Raw genomic sequence first — 19,160 nt, 5'->3', positions numbered from 1 at the left:
TTTCCTCTAAGTGGGGACACTGCCATTATTGAAAGATCAGAGCCAGTGTAATGTTGGTTGTTGGTTGAAATGTAAAGTTTGACTTGGCCCTTCAGTTTGTTTCTATGAATCTAAGCCAAGATGTTTCTTGGATGCCACCCCCCCCTTTTTTTTTTAATTAACTGAGCTAGAAGGATCAACGTCGAGAATTTCAAGTAGCCTCTTATTTAAAAAAAACAAAATAAAGCATGCTCCCAATCTCCTGTGGGCTTTGCTAAGAGTTTGTGTACTCCACACACAGATCTTCACAGCAAACATCTTTGGATCCAGATGGCTCACAAAGCAGCTTGTGATTAAGTGAACTGAAGCAAGGGACCCATCGGTAGCCTGGTGTTGTTAGTAGTTAAATATGGATGGCTCCCGCAATCGGGACTCACTGGATGGAAACAACTCGAGTTCTTCTCTGGACTCCAAGTGATCTTTAAAAATGTTTTTATTATGTCTGTAATTAGCCTGCGTAAAGAAAGACCCCTTTAGCTTCTACAGTGATGCATTGAAGCCTTCATTATGAATGAATACCCATGACCCCTGGTGCCTAACGTAAGCACGGATAGTTCCTAGCCTCATTAGGTGACTAGCAGATGGCTTATAAAGTCCTCATTGGAGTCTCAACCCATGTGTGGCTTACGGCATACACACGTTTATCTTTAAATGGGTTAAACTATGTCAGAGGGGTCTACATCCTGCTTTCATCAGCGTTAACGCAGTCCGATTTTAACAAGGAAAATGTCCTTAATAAGCTTTTGTTTGCCGACTCTACTTGGACTGATTTTCAGACTGTTCTCTGACTCCTTGCCAACAGAGGTGTTGTCCCGTTCCCTGTCACCATCTGCCTAGTCTTCATTTATTTATTCGAATGCCTAAGGTGAACCAGTTGAAAGCATCAGCCACCAAGATGGGCACACCCTAACAAATGCCCGATAGATAGCTGCCGAAAGACGAGAGCTAGAACTAAAACGTGGTTTTATTTTCTATAACACTGCTGTCCAGTCAAGCAGTCTCTACTATGGTGAAGAGCCATATAGTGTCATTTAAAAATACACACACACACACACACACACACACACACACACACCCTTCTGAGAAAGTGAACCACATCAATTAGATGTCCCACAATGGAGTCTAAAACAGCCTGATAGAGTAGCTGTGAATGCAATTGATAATTTCCTTTAAAATGTATTATTATTATTTTATGTAATTACATGTGTATGTGTGTGTTTGTATGAGAGTATGAATACTAGAGAAGGCGTCTCTGGAGACCAAACAGGGCACCAGATCCCTTAGAGCTGTGAGTCATCTGATATAAGTGCTAAGAGCCAAACTCAGGTTCTCTGCAAGGAAAGTACGTGCTCTTAACTGCAAGACCATCCCCAGCCCCAGCCGAGCATTTCTACGTACAAGATCCTATTACCTCATTTACTCGTGTAAAGTCTGAATATCTAAGGGGATGTTTTCACTTTCCTCCCTTATAGACGGCTGAGAAACACTCAAAGGGCTGAGTCCGGACTCCTTACTACTTTGAATTGTGTGAGCCATTTACAGTAGGAACGTGCGTACTTCAATCTCGCCATGACAGCGGTCCATACTTCAATCTCACCGAGTCAGCGGTCCTTCGTTCTCAATCAGCATCACTTGGCGGACCACTTTTTTTTTTTTTTTTTTTTTTTTTCTTTCTTTTTTTTTGGGGACCCGAACCCAGGGCCTTGCGCTTATGGACCACTTTTGCTAACTAGTACTCACCACCTGGCTCCTCTGCCATTCGAAGGCGGTGTTCCCTTACCACACCGGGAGGCACCTGTGGCGCTGTGCCCGAGGCACCTGTGGCGCTGTGCCCGGGAAGGTCACGAGTTGGATAACTGCAGACAAATCTCGCGAGCTGCGTGTTCTGGTTAGGCAGGAAGTTGGACGCAAAGGAACCAAGCGAACTGCAACCATCTCTTGGTAGTGGTGTCTCCTGATGTTCAGAACACTCCTTTGTGGTATAAATTCTTCACGTGCACTTCGGTTCCTCCTACTACGTAAGGGTACCTTCCCAGCTGCAGGCATGTGAACCAATCAAAGGTCCTCACCTTCGAAATGACCTAAGTATGTTCTAATACCATTTGTACTATGGTTTTGACCTTCCCTGCTCTTTACAGACTTTTCAAGAGGATCATGGGAAGACACACTTTAAAGGGGAGACCCAGTTCATTGAGAAAGGAAAAGGTTAATTATCTTACTGAATATGCACTTCATGAATATTCATCAACACCTTAACATCCACGTCACAGACCAGTTGTGTTACTCATCGGGCTTCAGGATAACCCACTCTAATCTTTCTGGAGAATATGCTCCACTTTGCTTTTCTCTGCTTCATTAAATTAACTTCTACTGCAACTCTCTTTATCTCTCGACTGAATTCTTTCCTCTGGGAAGAAGAGTCAAAGCAGAAACCTTGAGAGGTTAACATGAACCTCAACCTTTCCTCACAGGTTTTGTGGTTTATACATGCTTGGCCCGCCCTTGCTTTGGCACTATTTGGAGGTGTGGCCTGGTTGGAGTAGGTGTGGCCTGGTTGGAGTAGGTGTGGCCTGGTTGGAGTAGGTGTGGCCTGGTTGGAGTAGGTGTGTCACTGTGAGCGAGGGCTTTAAGACCCTCATCCTAGCTGCCTGGAAAACTCTCAGCTCCTCCTGCACCATCCCTGCCTGGACGCTGCCATGCTCCTGCCTTGATGATGATGAACTGAACCTCTGAACCTGTAAGGCAGCCCCAATTAAATGTTGTCCTTATAAGACCTGCCTTGGTCATGGCGTCTGTTTACATCAGTAAAACCCTAACTAAGACAGGGGTGGGGTGAGAATTAAATAAGCATTATAGGGGTTGGGAATGGAGGACTGGGAAGAGAGAGGGGAACTGTGGTTGGGATGTCACTCAGATTTTAAAAAATAAAAATGCAAAGCATTTGCTGAGGCCCGTGATTATATAATTGACTATCACTACCTGTTCTAATCAAACTACCAAAGAGTCAGTCAGTCACTCTTGTGTGTTCAGTGTGGGGTTGCTACAGCTTCTGTTATTTTGTTTTTGTTTTTGTTTTAAGACAGGGTCTGTCTAAGCGCAGCTCATGCTGACCTCTAACTCATGATCTTCTTGCCTCGACTTCCCAAATGCTAGGGTGTGTGCAGTGACTTTTTAAGTGAGATGGAAAGCTAGAATTTTTTTAAAAAAATTCAAGGTCTTACAATTTTTGAACATCACAACCTAATGGAAACTTTTGAAACTTCTGAGTATGTGAGGTCTGAACTCAGCCAGCTTTGTCTGAGGAACCGCAGAAAAAAAGAAGAGACCAGAGAATGCAGCAGAAACACCAGCCAGCAGGGCTAAGCCACTCGGAGTAGCTCCCTGTCCTCACAGCAGAAGCCATCGATGACATCATTTTAAGTTTAGCCTGATCTGACTGGCTGGAGTCCGTTTGCTGTGTGGCTGGCTGGCTCTGTGTCTCTCACAACTTCTCGTGAACAGGATTCATTTGGGCTGACTACTTTAAACAAATAGCAAAAAACATTGACTAATGAAAGCAAATTGTAAGATTTCCATTTGCAGAAACCAAGGTCCTTAAATTACCCAACAGAGTTATCACTCCGAATGCTCTAAGTGCCCTGGCAAATTTAAATGAATATATATATATATTTCTCTGATATATATATTCCCATAAAGATTCTACCAGTGTCTGGGAGCTGTCATAATATGCTGCAGTCTTGTAGACAAGGCTTGGTACTTAACAAACCTTAGCAGCTACTGAAGTTTGGATGAGTCTGGGAGATCAGCACTGCGTCCTTCCCAGCCCCACTGATCTCAGGCTGGCCTGGGTCCCTGTCCTCTGAGTTGTCCTTATGCTGGTCCCGCCACTGGGAATGCAGTCCAGGCAATGAAATAGATGATGAAATAGAAGAATCTATTTTAAAGTCTTACTTATTTATTCATTTATGTATATATGTACACTGTAGCTGTCTTCACACACCAGAGGAGGGCATCAGATCCCATTACAGATGGTTGTGAGCCACCATGTGGTTGCTGGGAACTGAACTCAGGACCTCTGGAAGAGCAGTCAGTGCTCTTAACCACTGAGCCATCTCTCCAGCCCGAAGTAGAAGAATCTGAACTGTCCCACAAACTCATGCTTTACATGGCTTGTTCTCTGCAGTCGGTGCTGTGGGGAAGGCTGTGGAACTTCAGAAGGTTTGGTCCAGCTGAAGGAAGGTCCTTGGGGGTGTGTTATCTCTGCCCAGTTCCTGTCTCAGGTCTCTAGGGTGTTTTGTTTGCTTGTTTGTTTTGAGCTTTTTATTGGTTCTTTGTGAATTTTATATCATGTACCCTAATCTCACTTACCTCCCTCCCCTCGTATCCACCCTCCACACATGCAACCTCCCTCACAACAGAGTGAAAAACCCTTTTTGTGGAAGCTGCTGCGTGTCACAGTGTGCCCCACACTATGCCCTTTTGTCCACACTTCTTGGCTTGCAGATGATCACTGCAACGAGTCGTTGATCTGGTGACAGAGGCCTCTGGCTTTCGCTACTCTATCAATACTGGAACCTCACTGAAATTAGTCTTTTGTCACACACATATGCACACCACACACACACACACACACACACACACACACACACACACACACACACACACACACACACACACACACCCCACCAGGAACCTGAGATGCTCTTTTCAGAAAGGAGGAGTCAAAATCCGGAAGACAGAAATGCTTGAGAGGAAGTGGGAGGAGCTAAGCCTCCTTGCTCCTCACCAGCCCTAACTCCCAGTAGCTGTTCCTGACTTCCTGACCTGCTTGGGCAGGCTTTGCCCCAGCCACGTGGATGCTAGGGTTACTCATTCTGTGAACAACCAAGACAAGAGAACCCTGCACTATACTTTCCCTCCATCTTGCCCTGCTCTAGTCTACATTTGTGTTCCTCCCTTGACCTTCCCCTCCCCCCACCCCGCTATCCCCGTGCACTGTCTTGCCCACCCTGAGGCTCACACTGCCACTTTTAGGAGAGAGATGCCCCTGTAAGCAGGTTCCATTTGCTGTCTGGCCTTCAGGGTGTGACTTAATCAGGAACAGGTCAAGCCTGAGCTAAGCTGTCGAGGAGACGCCCACGTGCAAATGTACAACACTGTCTCTTAGCTTGCTGTCTCCTTCTGTCTCTGAATCTGCACTGGCTGTACGCGCGCGCGTGCGTGCGTGCGTGCGTGCGTGTGTGTGTATGTGTGGCTGCGGCCAAAATGTCAAGCAATTATATCAAACCAAAGGGGGAAAGGTGGAGTGTGTAAGTCACATTCGGAACAAATTTGTACTTCTTGTGCGGAAGAACAAGTGGGTTCTTTTAGATCAAGTCACTTCTTAAAAAGCCGTGCTTCGCTCACCAGGAGCTGGAAGACGACCACCTAGTCCTTCAAGGTCTAGCACCTTGGCTTGCCAGCAGATTGCTGTGAGCGGGCAGGGGTGGGGTGTGGCCCGCTGGGGGACTAATGACTGGAACTGGAGAGAAAGCAGGACAAGTCTTTGTACCCACTGCCCAGTGGGAGCTGTATGTACATAATTGATGATATTCCTATGCAACAGTAGGATTACCAAGATCTGCTAATATTGATGAATGCGTCCTCATTTTTATTGCGCTTTTCAAGTATGCCAAAAACATTAAAAGTTCATAAAAGAAAATAACTTGGCTCCATCGTGCTTGATCACATCCCTGAAAATGAGTCCTCCGAACTACAAGCTTACCAGCCATCTGTGCTGATGGGGACAGTCTCATTTGTCACTATCTGTGGTCCCAGGTGTCTGGACGTTCCAGATAAACTTGGGTTTGGATATTAGCCTTTCACAGAAGCAACACAGTTCTGGGAGATGAAATCCTATTTGATTCCAGAAGTACTCTGAAAAAAGAAGAAGAAGTAGTAGTCGTTTGTAGATAAGATGCTTAAATGGTCAGCGATGAGTATTTATTATATCAAGCAATATGGATTGGCCTCTTAAGCTTAAAACTTATCCCTTAAATGGAAACTAGCTTAGAGCCATCGGCCAAGGCTGAAGGTTTGCTAAACCCACAGCTCCTACTGCTGTAGCCAGCAGTGCAGAGCTTTCTCCTCAGAAGCCGATAGGACACAAATCCTTTTATATCTATACATTTGAGAGAAAAATAGGCACTAGATCAGAGGTTCTCAACCTGTGAGTCTTGACTCCCCCCCCCTTGAGGGTCATGTGTCAAGTATCCTGCATATCAGATGTTTGCATTATGATTCATAACAGTAGCAAAATTACAGTTATGAAGCAGCAACAAAAATAATTTTCTGATGGGGGGCTTACCACAACACAAGGAGCTGTATAAAAGGGTCACAGTGGTAGGAAGGCTGAAAGTCACTGCTCTAAGCCCTTACTGAAAGGTTGTATTTCCTCCCCTGGGGTGTGTGGGTAGTGTCTGGTTCTAGCAGAGCTCAGTAGGTGAGTATCATTTCTAAACCAAAGTTGTGGGGGAGGGGAGCAGGCTACACAAGGGGTTGTAAGCAACCTTGTTTAATGACATGAAGGGCTGGGCTTTGCATAATCACTGGGTCCATATTGGATGTGCGTGAACTGGACATGAACCTCATGGTGTCAAACCTCAGAGGGTTCAGGGTTTGTCATCCGTTAGTGTCAACTGTTGCTTTCACACACTGCGTATGCTCTGAGGACTGCTTTATCTTTGTCTGAGGCAAGAACAAAACCACAGATCAATACACACCATGGCCCGAGTGTGCACAAGGGGACACAGTAGCCTTGTACACTTTCTTCCAGGGTGGCATGCTCTCTAGGAGGGGCTCTGAGTCACCGTTCACTGTTCCCAGGGGTGGCTGAAAACACATGAAGTCTGAAGGCTGGTGGCAACCTAATTCAAGAACATCTGTCATTTACTGCCTACACTTGTGGAGAACGCATGGGCCCTCATGCCAGAAGCTCAACTTAGCTTTGATATATATATATATATATATATATATATATATATATATATATATATGTATATATATGTATGTATATATATATGATTTATTTATTTATTTTATATAAGTACACTGTAGTTGTCTTCGGACACACCAGAAGAGGGCATCAGAGCATCACATCTCATTACAGATGGTTGTGAGCCACCATGTGGTTGTTGGGATTTGAACTCAGGACCTCTGGAAGAGCAGTCAGTGCTCTTAACCACTGAGCCATCTCTCCAGCCCCACCTTTTGATAGTTAATGTCATCACATCTTGTCTATTTATTTCTTTAAAATGGTTCTGATCTTCTTAATTTTAAGTATGCATGAAGGTATATTTTGTGCTTTCCGGGAGATGAGTATATTGAAAACACATTGCAGGGGCTGGAGAGATGGCTCAGTGGTTAAGAGCACTGACTGCTCTTCCAGAGGTCCTGAGTTCAATTTCCAGCAACCACATGGTGGATCACAACCATATGTAATGAGATCTGATGCCCTCTTCTGGTGCGTGTGAAAACAGCTATAGTGTATTCATATAAGTAAAATAAACAAATCTTTAAAGAGAAAAGAAAGAAAACACATTGCTTTGAAATTGCTTTATATATACTTTTTTACATACCTAGGTAAAGTCGCCTTCAATTCCTCTTCCCAGCCTAGACATTCCCAAACATCCCCATGCTTTTTGCCATCACCCTCAGTGGGCTAAATTATAAAGAAAACTAACCCCGACTTTGAGGTAGAGAGTAACAGATAGATGGGTGAACCAGAGAAAACCAGTCATCTTTGAAATTTCACCAAAGAGGCTGAGTTGGTTTAAATTTCTTTTGAGCCTGATGCAGTCTTCCTTCAAATAAAGACCAATTTCTATCTCATTGATATCCTAACCATGGGACTGTAAATAAGGCATAATAAAACTTGATCAGAGAAGGCAGAGAGTGATTAATGTGCCCGGATTCTCTCAAGCGCAAAGGCATTGCCGAGGGTTGTAAAGCTTGAGCGTGTGTGTAGCTTTTTATTTTGCCCTGATGCATGATTATGTCGGCTAGCTCATGATATGTAACATTTCACACCATTACATTCATTTGTAAATTAGATTTAAATCCAATGTGTTCCTAGGAAAGGCAATAAATGGTGTTAAAATATGAAGCAAAGCTCATAAAACAGAATGTTGTATTTTCTTCCCTCCCTTCCACCTCCTCTTCCTCTTCCTCTTCCTCTTCCTCCTCCTCCTCCTCCTCCTCCCTCCTCCTCCTCCTCCTTTCCTCCTCCTCCTCTTCCTCCTCCTCCCTCCTCCTCCTCCTCCTTCCTCCTCCTCCTCCTCCTCCTCCTCCTCCTCCTCCTCCTTCCTCCTCCTCCTCCTCCTCCTCCTCCTCTTCCTCCTCCTCCTCCTCCTCCTCCTCCTCCCTCCTTCCTCCCTCCTCCTCCTCCGGAGACAGAGTCACAGGTACAAGACTGGCTTTGGGCTTGCTATGTAGTTGGAGATGACCTTGAACTTCTTATCCCCTACCTCCACCTCTCTAGAGCTGGGTCTGCAGTACATAGCATCACACCTAGTTTTGTCACGCAGGGAATCAAACCCCTGGCTTCATGCACCCTAGACAGACACTCGACTAACTATATTCCTAGCCTCAGAATATCATATTTCAGATGGAAGCCAAAGAGAGAGAGACAAACACCAATTAAGGGCTTGCTAAGCACATATTATGACAAGGGCTTGTTGATGTAACGTACATGCCTTCCCAGTCCTGAAGAGGAGAATGGTTCTCATCCTCTAGCTGCGTGTCTTGAGCCTTGAGGAAGTGTGGATGTGTTCTAAGTTTGGCCAGCTGGTCTTGCTAGGGAACAGCGGAACTCTACACAGACCTGGCATCTTCCAGCCCAGGGTCTGTGTGCCTTCCCATTGTGCCAGGGCAGCCAGAGGTAAATGTCACATCACAGGATCTTCTAGCCACATCCACTCTAAACACTTTCAGCAGGGACAACATTGTCCAACGTGGGGCTAAAATTGATTCTTGAAAAGATGCAGAAATCTTATCATTCTAGGAAGTCCTAATACAGAGATATCCAGGACGCTGGGGGCACTGAAGTTTCAGGGGAGGTGGGAGTCTCCTAAGGAAAAGGCCTGGGAGCCTTCCTTCTGGTATCGGGAGTAACTTTTATTTTATTTGTTTGTTGTGTGATGATGTCACAGGTGAGGCAGGTATAGGATAGAAGGAGGCCTGTCATTGGATGGGAAGGAAGAATGGGCAGGAGAGAAGTTTGAAGGAAGAGGAGGAGACTGGAATGGAAAGGAGGAAGAGACAGGAGGGAGAGAAGCCGTGGCAGGACAATATGGCGGGTGATGTTAAGATTCCACTCTGTGTATTTACAGGTTGTTATTAATGTTCTTTTTTTTGGGGGAGCTGAGACCAACCCAGGGCCCTTGCGCTTGCTAGGCAAGCGCTCTACCACTGAGCTAAATCCCCAACCCCTGTTATTAATGTTCTTAAGGGATGGATGTGTATTGGTCTTTGTATGTTTATGTGGGCAATTATATCTTATCAATTGGGCCAAAGGTTATTGTGTTGTGTGTTCTTTCATGTGTAGATTTAAGTGTAAGAGAGTGTGCGGCGGCTGATCTGGGCCACCACCGAGTTGGGATGTGTGTTTCTGGCATGGAAACCTGCCTTGGGAACTAGATAGAGAGATTGTTGCCAGGCTCAGAGAGAGGCCTTCGGCAGTGTGATATGGGATGGAGCAAAGCGGATGAGAGGCTTTGCTGACTGAGATTAAGATATCTAGCAGATATCTTGAGGCACTGTGGTGCCAGACCTAGTGGGGATAAAAGGTACTTTTTAAAATTTTTTATATTTCGTTTGTTTGTTTATGGTGAGCATTGTTGGGCAAAGGGAAAAAGAAAATCCTCACTCACCCAGAGGTGGCTGTTCAGTGAATTGGCCAACCCACTGCTGGTGTGGGTCCAATATTAGGAGGCCAACATGGCGCCCAGGCATCACCGTCTCTTTCTGAATGTGGAAGTCCAGAGAAGGCACAAATTACCCTAATAAGTAGAACCTATTGCTAGGTCTTTTTTCCTCTTCGATTCTCTAACTACTCAGGATTCCCTGATAGGCTTGTCTCCCAGACGAGCATGACAAAATGCCTTCAAGAAAATAAACAGAGATTCCTTCCCTCCCACTACATGAAAGGGGTAGGGACTGGAAGACACACCGGAAGACTGGCCAGTTCATGGAGCCTATCGGACTAGGTCATGTGTAGAATGTTCCAGCTGCTTGGGCCTCTTTGGCACCAGCACAGGGTAGTGTGGCATTATTTCAGAAGAGAAAATGAATTCTTCCATTAATGCGGTGTTACACATCGGAACTCGGGAGTTCCATCCCATGATTGCTACAGGCAACACTGATAGGAATGGTGGCTGCAACAATTGGATGATGGTGGTGGTGGTGGTGGTGGTGGTGGTGGTGGTGGTGGTGGTGGTGATGGTGATGATGGTGGTGGTGGTGGTGGTGGTGGTGATGGTGGTGATGGTGATGATGATGGTGATGATGGTGATGATGATGGTGGTGGTGGTGGTGGTGGTGGTGATGATGATGGTGATGTTGTTATTGTTGTTGTTGTTGTCTTCCAAACAGGGCAGAAATCTTTGAGACTTATGGTCTTGCTTAGCCGTTATTGAAAAATTGCAGCAGCTAGAGTCTGAGGTGCAAGTAAATAAAAAATAAAAGCAGAAAAACCTAAGGAAAAGAGGTTCTGAGCCTTCCCTGCCGTGTAACCAGACCCAAAACTATTTTTGTAAATTCGTGTCTTTATCTTGAAGGAGGAAAAGGGGACCGGTAAGATTGTAAATGTGGGATAAAGGAAGAATGCTGTTAATCACAGGAAGAAAACTGTACATTTAGGTCATTCACCAACAAGCTTGACAGGAAAAAAAAGGTTTCCGTGACCATAAATAATTGGATTTCTTACAGGGGGCGCACAATGCTTCAGATAACTCCTTTCCTCTTTATCTGGGGTTTTGATACCTGGTAGGAGGGGGTGGGGGAGAGACACTTCACAGGGGACAGAGGTAGATAAAAGGGAAAGATCTGAGAGTCGCCATTATTACCGCCCTGTATCATTTACCTCAGTTAGGAGTCGCTAGCTTGGCAGGTCACCCCGGGGTCGAGGGCAAGAGCAGAAGTTTACACAGCCACGGAGGGTAGCTTGCTGGCTGGGGACATACATCAAAGTGTGACAGCAAATAGGAGAAGGGGATTTGTTCGGGTACAGAGATCAAGATGACTGACTTCCTTGCAATGTCCCACCACGCTGTTAGGAGTGTTTTACGTCCCAACATCAATTCCTTCCCGGCTTCCTGGCTTTTAGGAAGGAGCAACGTAATTTAGAGATAAATCTGTCTCTTTAGAGGGAGGCTCTTCTTTAGAGCCTGACAATTCTTTCATGCCTTCTACATACCAACTTTAAATTCTATAGAGAAATCTCTCTCTCTCTCTCTCTCTCTCTCTCTCTCTCTCTCTCTCTCTCTCCCAACATGATGGTTGAATATACATAGCATAAAAGCCACCACTCTAATAATATTTAAGTACACTGTTAGATGATATTAAGTACGTTTACTCAGAAGTCAGGCTTGGTGATAACAGGGCTGTGATCTGTCCAGTTAAGAGGCTATCAGTAAGCGGATTGCTGGGAGTTTAAGGCCAGCCTAGGTGGCAGACAGAAGGAGTATGCACACTTGGTTGTCGTGCCAACTTTACCATTCATTTCCAGAACATTCATCATCCCTACCAGAAGTGTTAGCTCCTAACCCCACCCCCGTCCCATCCCTCCCCCCTGGGAGCCACTGTTCCACTCACATCTCATGAAGCTGACTGTTTCCAGGTGCCTTGAGGAACCAAACCATGTCCCTTCCCTTTTGTGTCTGTCTTAATTCAGTTGCCATAATATCTTCAATGTTCATGTAGTAGTCTGTCAGGATTTTTTTTTCTAGTTCTTTCTGTGATTTTATTGTGTTAAAATAGACATACCATCTCAACCATTTTAAGAGATATTATGCACAGTTGTTATATACTATATATAATGGTATATATATGTATATGGTATATACATATATATATATATGAATATTATATCATTGCTACCATCCATTTCTGCCTTGTAAAACTCAAACTCTCCAGGCCTTAAACACCTCCTCATTCTTCCTCTCCTCAGTCCCTACCACCAAATTCTACTTCCTGTCCTCATGCCTGGGTTCCAAGTGCTTCATGTTAGTGGGATCACGCAGTACTTATAAGATTATGGCTAGTGCCTGTCACTTTTTTCAAGGGTTCATAATATAATATAGAAATATATTACAGCATATATAATATAGCATAATGTAGCAAATGCCAGAATCCCATTCCTTTTTAAAAACATTTATTTTCATTTATTTTTTTAAAAGTTTTATTTATTTCACGCATGTGGGTACACTGTCGCTGTCTTCAGACACACCAGAAGAAGGAATCAGATCCCATTACAGATGGTTGTGGGCCACCATGTGGTTGCTGGGATTTGAACTCAGGACCTCTGGAAGAGCAGCCAGTGCTCTTCACTGCTGAGCCAGCTCTCCAGCCCACTTATTTCCACTTATAAAACTATGTGTACATGTATGTGCCTGTGTATGGGCATGTGCATGTGACTACAGTTACTGAAAGAGGCCGGAGGCATGAGACCCCTTGGAACTTGTGAGCTCTCCAACGTGGGTGCTGGGACCCAACCTTGATCCATTGGAAGAGCAGTAAGTGCTGTTAACCTCTAAGCCATCTCTCCAGCCAAGAACTCCATTCCTTCGAAAGACTGCTTGCTTTTCTAACATACTGTGTTCCTTTGCCCTCCCTCAGAGGACACCGGCTGCTCTCACCTTCCATTACCTGCTGTAAGTAAGGCTAACACACATGCAGATGAATAATGTCTCTTTGGGAGTCTGCTTTCAATCTTTCAACCCCCAGAACTAGAATTATTGGATTGGAAGGTAATGTACTTTTAAATTTTTCTGAAGAAGCGCCATTGGTTTTCACGATAAATACAAAGGTCACATTCCTAAGCACCAATGTAATGGCACACATCGTCCTAGCATCTCTAACTCTTTGCCAACACTTGTCATTTTCTTCTTTCATTATTTTTTTTTAATTTTTTTTGATCTCCTTGTGTCCTAGCTTGCTTATATGTTGTTTCAATGAAACACTATGACAAAAAAAAATCAAACAACAAACAAACAAACAAACAAAAAACCCAAGGACTTGGGTGGAAAGGCTTAATCTGGTTTGTAGGTTATTGTCTGTTATTGGGGGAATCCGAAGCTCGCTGAGGAACAAGTGTTCCTTGGCTTGCTCCCTTTGGCTTGCTTAGCTACCTTCTTTATACAACCCAGGATAGCCTGCCCTGCGATATCTCCATCCACAGTGAGTGAAACTGCCTTGTATCAGGTAGACTTGCCCCAGGCCAAGCCAATGGATGCCATCCCTCTGTTGCAGGTCTCTCTTCCCAGGTGTGTCATGTTGGCAACTGAAGCTCGCCACCACACCTTAATTATTATTATGTTTGTGGTGGCAGTGATTAAACTCAGGGGCACACGCCTGCTAGGTAAGTAGGCTCCCACTGAGCTATATTCCCATCCCTCCTTTTGGTATGCCTATTAAGATAGGCTCGCACTAAGTTGCCCATGCTGGCCTTGAACTTGCGATGTAGCTCAGACATACCTTGCATCTGTGATCCTGTTGCCTCAGCTGGGGTCTAGGCCCGTGACACTAGGAATGGCTCACCTTTCTACCGAATGGGTGTGAAGTGGGGTTTCCTCACAGCACTCATTATTTTCTTAATGGTTATTAGTGTGTACTATCTTTTTCTTGTGCAGCTTGTGTGTGGGTTAGGTTGTCTTTAAAAAAAAAAAAAACTCAGTTGATACTGTTTTTTGATGCACAAAATTTTATGTTCAATTGGTTGTTTTTTTCCTATCGTGGTCTGTGCCTTAGTGTGATATACAAGATATCATTGCCCAAAGCAATGCCATGCAGACTTTGACGTATTTTAAAAAAACATTTATTTGTGTATTTATGTATGTATGCTTTATTTATTTATATGTGTAATGGATGGTTTGCCTGCCTATATGTCAGTGCACCACACATGTGCCTGGTACCCAGAGAGGCCAGAAGAGGACATCAGATCTGGAGATATGGGTCGCTATAAACTACCAGGTAGGTATAGGGAATTAGGTATTGGGAATTGAACCGGTGACCTTTAGAATAGCAGCCAGTGCTCTTAATGGCTGAGCTATCTATCTCTCCAGCTTCTATTTTCTTTTGTTTTACTTTGTTGTGTGCGTGTGCGTGTGCGTATGCATGTGCGTGCGTGTGTGTGTGTGTGTGTGTGTGTGTGTGTTCCCTCACTAGAGTGTTATAGTAAGTTAGTGATTCATCTCAGGTTACTTTTTGTGTGTGCTCTCTGGCAAGCATCCACTGAATGTGCACATACACTTTTCCTAGTACCTTTCTTGGGAAATACCTTTTGCTCATTGCACTGTCTCAGCATTGCACATCCTTGCGCAGGAGTCATCTGACGATAACTGTAAGCACACACTTCTGGACTGTCCATTCCATTCCATTGGTCAGTCATTCTGCCTGTATGTCAGAACCACACTTTTAAAAAAAAGATTTATTTATTTTATGTATATGACACACCAGAAGACAGCATCTGATCCCATTACGTGTGGGTGCTGGGAATTGAACTCAGGATCTCTGGAAGAGCAGTCAGTGCTCTCAACCACTGAGCCATCTCTCCAGCCTCAGACCACACTTTTGTTGTTGTCTTTTTGAACTCCCTTTGTAGCCAGAGCTTGGACTCCTGACCTTCATAATTCCACCCATGAGATCTGGGATCACAGCAGTGTGGGATCACAGGTGTGGGCCACCATGCCAGATTTGTGCAGTGCTGGACCTTGAACTCAGGGCTTCATACACGCTATGAAACCACTCCACTCTCTGAGTGACATCTTTCTATCTATAATGACATCTACCTATCTATTGCCACCAGAACCACACTTTTAATCACCTAATCTTTGGAGTTAGAAAAAGACATGTGCGTTAGCTTGGTTTTTCCTTTCTTGCATTGTTTCAGTGATTTGGCATCCTTTGATCCTCTCTGTGAAAAGGGTGGACTTTTCTATTTTTAAAAAAAGAAACGGAAATTTGATAGGGCTTACACTTTTCAGATTGTTTTCACATATTTAACATATTAATAATATTCAGGCTTCTGATCAAATATGCCTTCATTTTTATCTGTTTAAATGTCTTTCAGCAATATTTTATAGTTTTCATTTTACAAATCTTTCATTTCCTTCATTAATTCCTGAGTGTTTTATTTTGGTTGGTGACACTGTTTTGTTAAAGATAAGTATTTTCATGATTTCTCTTTCAGATTGCTCATTGTCAACACATGGGCATGCAGCTGATCTGTGTATGTTGTGTATTTTACATGGACATACAGCTGATCCTTGTGTGTTGTGTATTTTGCCACTTTGATGGATTTTTTAAAGATGTATTTATTTTTATGTGTATGATTTTTGCTTTGCATATATATATATATAGATAGATATAGATATAGATATAGATATAGATATAGATATAGATATAGATATAGATATAGATATATATGGATATCATGTCAGCCTGGTGCCTGAGGAGGCCAGAAGAAGGTGCTAGAGCCTCTGAAACTAGAATTAAATATGGTCACTAAACTGCCATGTGCATGTTCTGGGAACCCAATTGAATCCTCTAGAAAAACAACAAATGCTCTTGACCTCTGAGTCATCTCTCCAGTCAAGATGAATTTATATCTTCATTCTAACATTTTTGTTAGTGGAATCTTTAGGATTTTCTTCATATGAGATTGTGTCATCTGCAAACAAAGGCAATTTTGCTTTCTTTCCAATATGGAAGTCATTTGTTTAATTATTTGTTTATCTGTTTGTACGTGTGTGAGCATATGTGTACATGTGCTTGTAGAAGCCACAGATTAATCTCAGCTGGTATTTCTCAGGGTATCACTCAACTTACTTTTTATTTATTTATTTAAATTAATTATTTTATTTATTTACCTCCCAAATGTTGCCTTCCCCTTTTTGGTGCCCTCTTGAAGAGTTCTTCACCTCCTCCTTTGCCTCTGAGAAGGTGCTTCCCCCATCCCCCTTCCCTGAAGCATCAAGTCCATAAGATTAGGTGCATCCTCTCCTACAGAGGCCAGACAAGGCAGTCCTCTGCTACATATGTGCTGGGGGCCTCGGGCTAGCCCATGTGAGCTCTTTGGTTGGTGGCTCAGTCTCTGGGAGCTCCCAAGGGTTAGGTTACTTGACATTGTTGGTCTTCCTGAGGGGTTACCAGCCCTTCATTTTCTTCAATCCTTCCCCTAATTCCTCCATAGGAGTCCCACTTCTCAGTCCAATGGTTGGCTGTAAGTATCTGGATCTGTCTTAGTTAGTTGCTGGTAAAAGCTTCTTGGGGGACAACAATGCTAGGCTCCTATCTACGAACACAACGTAGCATCAGGAATAGTGTCAGGGATTGGTTCAAGCCCACGGGATAGATCCAAATTGGGCCACTGGTCAGCCATTCCTTCAGTCTCTGCTCTATTTTTGTCCAAGCACTTCTTTTAGACAGGAACAAATTTGGGTTGAAAGTTTCATAGGTGGGTTGGTGTCCCCAGCCCTCTACTGGGGGATCCTTGCTTTTTAAAACAAAGTCTCTCCTAGCCTGGCATTCAGCAGGTAGGCTGTACTGGTTTACCAGTAAGCCTCAAACATCTGCCTGTCCCCATACCTCAAATTGCTGGCATTACAAATGTGCCACCGTTTCTGGCTTTTTAGTTGTCATTTTATTTTTTTTGGTAACACAGGTTCTGAGGATTAAACTCCCAGCCTCATTCATTTTTCTTGAATAGCTATTCTAATTGGAGCTTTTAAGTGCTATGATTGTTGAGTTGGCATTTTTATTTTTCAGTCTTGATGCCCACTGTGGGTTTTCATAACCACCTACTGTCACACTGAGGAACTTTCCTTCTCCCCCTAGCTTGCTGTTTATCATAGGAAGTGTTCTACTGTGTGAAAATCTTCCCTGCATCAATCGAGATCACTGTGCTTGGTTTGTTTGTTTGTTTTTAGTCTGTTAGGTGGCGTCTTACACTGTTCAGTGTTCTATGCAGAACTTCCTTGAACACAGGAATAAATCTCACTTAGGCATGATATTAAGCATTTCTTGAGGAGTTTTGCATTAGTACTGATGAGAAATTGTTGGTCTACAGTTATTTTTTTTTTAAGTGTCATTGTCTGGCTTTGGTTTTAGGGTAATGCTAGCCTCACAGAATGAAATACAAAATAGACCTCTCTTTATAGTATTTTGGGAAATGTTTGAAAAGAATTAGTATTAATTCTGTAAACATGTGATAGAATTCACCTGTAAAGCTATTAGGTCCAGGACTTTTTCTTTGCTGGGAGATGCTTCCTTCTGACTTAGTCTCGGTAGGATTTGAGTCTTTGAGAGTCGCACCGAGGCTGCTCAATGTGTTACTTGTTCAATGTGTTACTTGTTCACAGCAGTCTCTCAGAGTCTTTTTGATCTGTATTGAGTCTGTAGGCATGTCTGAATTCCACATTTCCTTTTGGTCATTTGAGCTTTCCTTAAAATTTTTTTTTGAGATGTTCATTTATTTTTATTTTATGTGTTTGAATATTTTGTCTTCATGTTTATCTATCCATCACACACACGTAGTAACAAGGAGGCCAGAAGAGACTGTTGGAGCCTCTGGGACTGGAGTTACGGATGGTTGTGAGCCACCATGTGGGTGCTGGGAACAGAATTCAGGTCCTCTGAAACAGTGGTCAGTGCTCTTAACCTTTGAGTCATCTCCTTTGACTCAACTTCCCTTTTAGTCCATCTGGCCAATTGTGCCAATTAAAAACAAAAGAATGATAAACACCTTCATCGCATGATCTACGGAAGATGGTTGATTTGACCTTCTGGGCTTTGATCTTCTTTGGGTAGGACTCTAATTCCTTGCCCTCTGGCACAAAGCACCTCCCCTACCCCCCTTCCCCCTGTCTTGAAGCAGTGCAAGCAAGAAGTTTGCCATTCGACTACCCGGAGTTCCTACGCATTGACAGGCTGTGTGATAGGTACTGTCCTGTTAACTCCCTTAGGAGCTTAGATTCAGTACGACTTGTAAGCTCCACGTTGCTGACATCAACGGGAAGTGTATCTATTGTAATGCTTTACCGATGATCTCCCATTTCTATAGGCCAATGGGTAGCTAAACTGATGAACTGTGGACGTCTTTCCCTCATAGCTCAAATGCACCGCAAGTCCTGTGATGTATTTATGTTCACACATCAATGATACCAAGTATGTTGTTTTTGATTGTCAACTTGACAGGACCTGGGTGAGGGTGTTTTAAATCGGCTTGGCTGAAGTTGGAAGACTTACCCTCACATGGACAGCAGTAGTTCTTGGCTAGTCTTAAGATGAATAAAAAGGAGAATGTGGGCTGAGTGACCAGCACTCATCTCTCTCTCCTTCCTAACTCTGAATGTAATATAACCAGCTTCCTCACGTTCCTGCCTCCATGACTTCCCTCCCATGATGGATTTACTCTTGAACGATGAGCCAAAATTAACCCTTCTCCTGACCGACAGTATTTCATGGCAATTCCTATCCCGTGTTTCTTGAATTCTTTCTATCTCCTTTTCCAAAATGTTCCCTGAGCCCTGGTCACAGTAGGGTTAATATAGCTGTCCTATTCATGGATAAACACACATCATTTCGCTCTCTTATCTTCAGTTCTTTTCCCACTTATGCATCTGGGTAGTGACAGCTGCCTACTACCAAAAGAATCTTCTCTGACCAAGGCTGAGAGCCATGAAGGCCTATGGTCATAAACATGGATAGTTAAAAGGAAACTTGATGGTACGGCCCCTTAGCAAAATAAAAATAGCAGGCTCTATCTATTCTAGGGCCTAGGACTTCCCAGCCAGGGACTTGATGACCAGGACTATAGTAGTATTGAGCATGAAATATCTCCTTGTGGAGAATATCTATCCCATAAT

Source organism: Rattus rattus, chromosome 13, assembly GCF_011064425.1.
Source record: "Rattus rattus isolate New Zealand chromosome 13, Rrattus_CSIRO_v1, whole genome shotgun sequence".
Classification (NCBI taxonomy): Eukaryota; Metazoa; Chordata; class Mammalia; order Rodentia; family Muridae; genus Rattus; species Rattus rattus.
The sequence above is the reverse complement of the archived record's forward strand: the minus strand, read 5'-3'. Positions refer to the sequence as shown.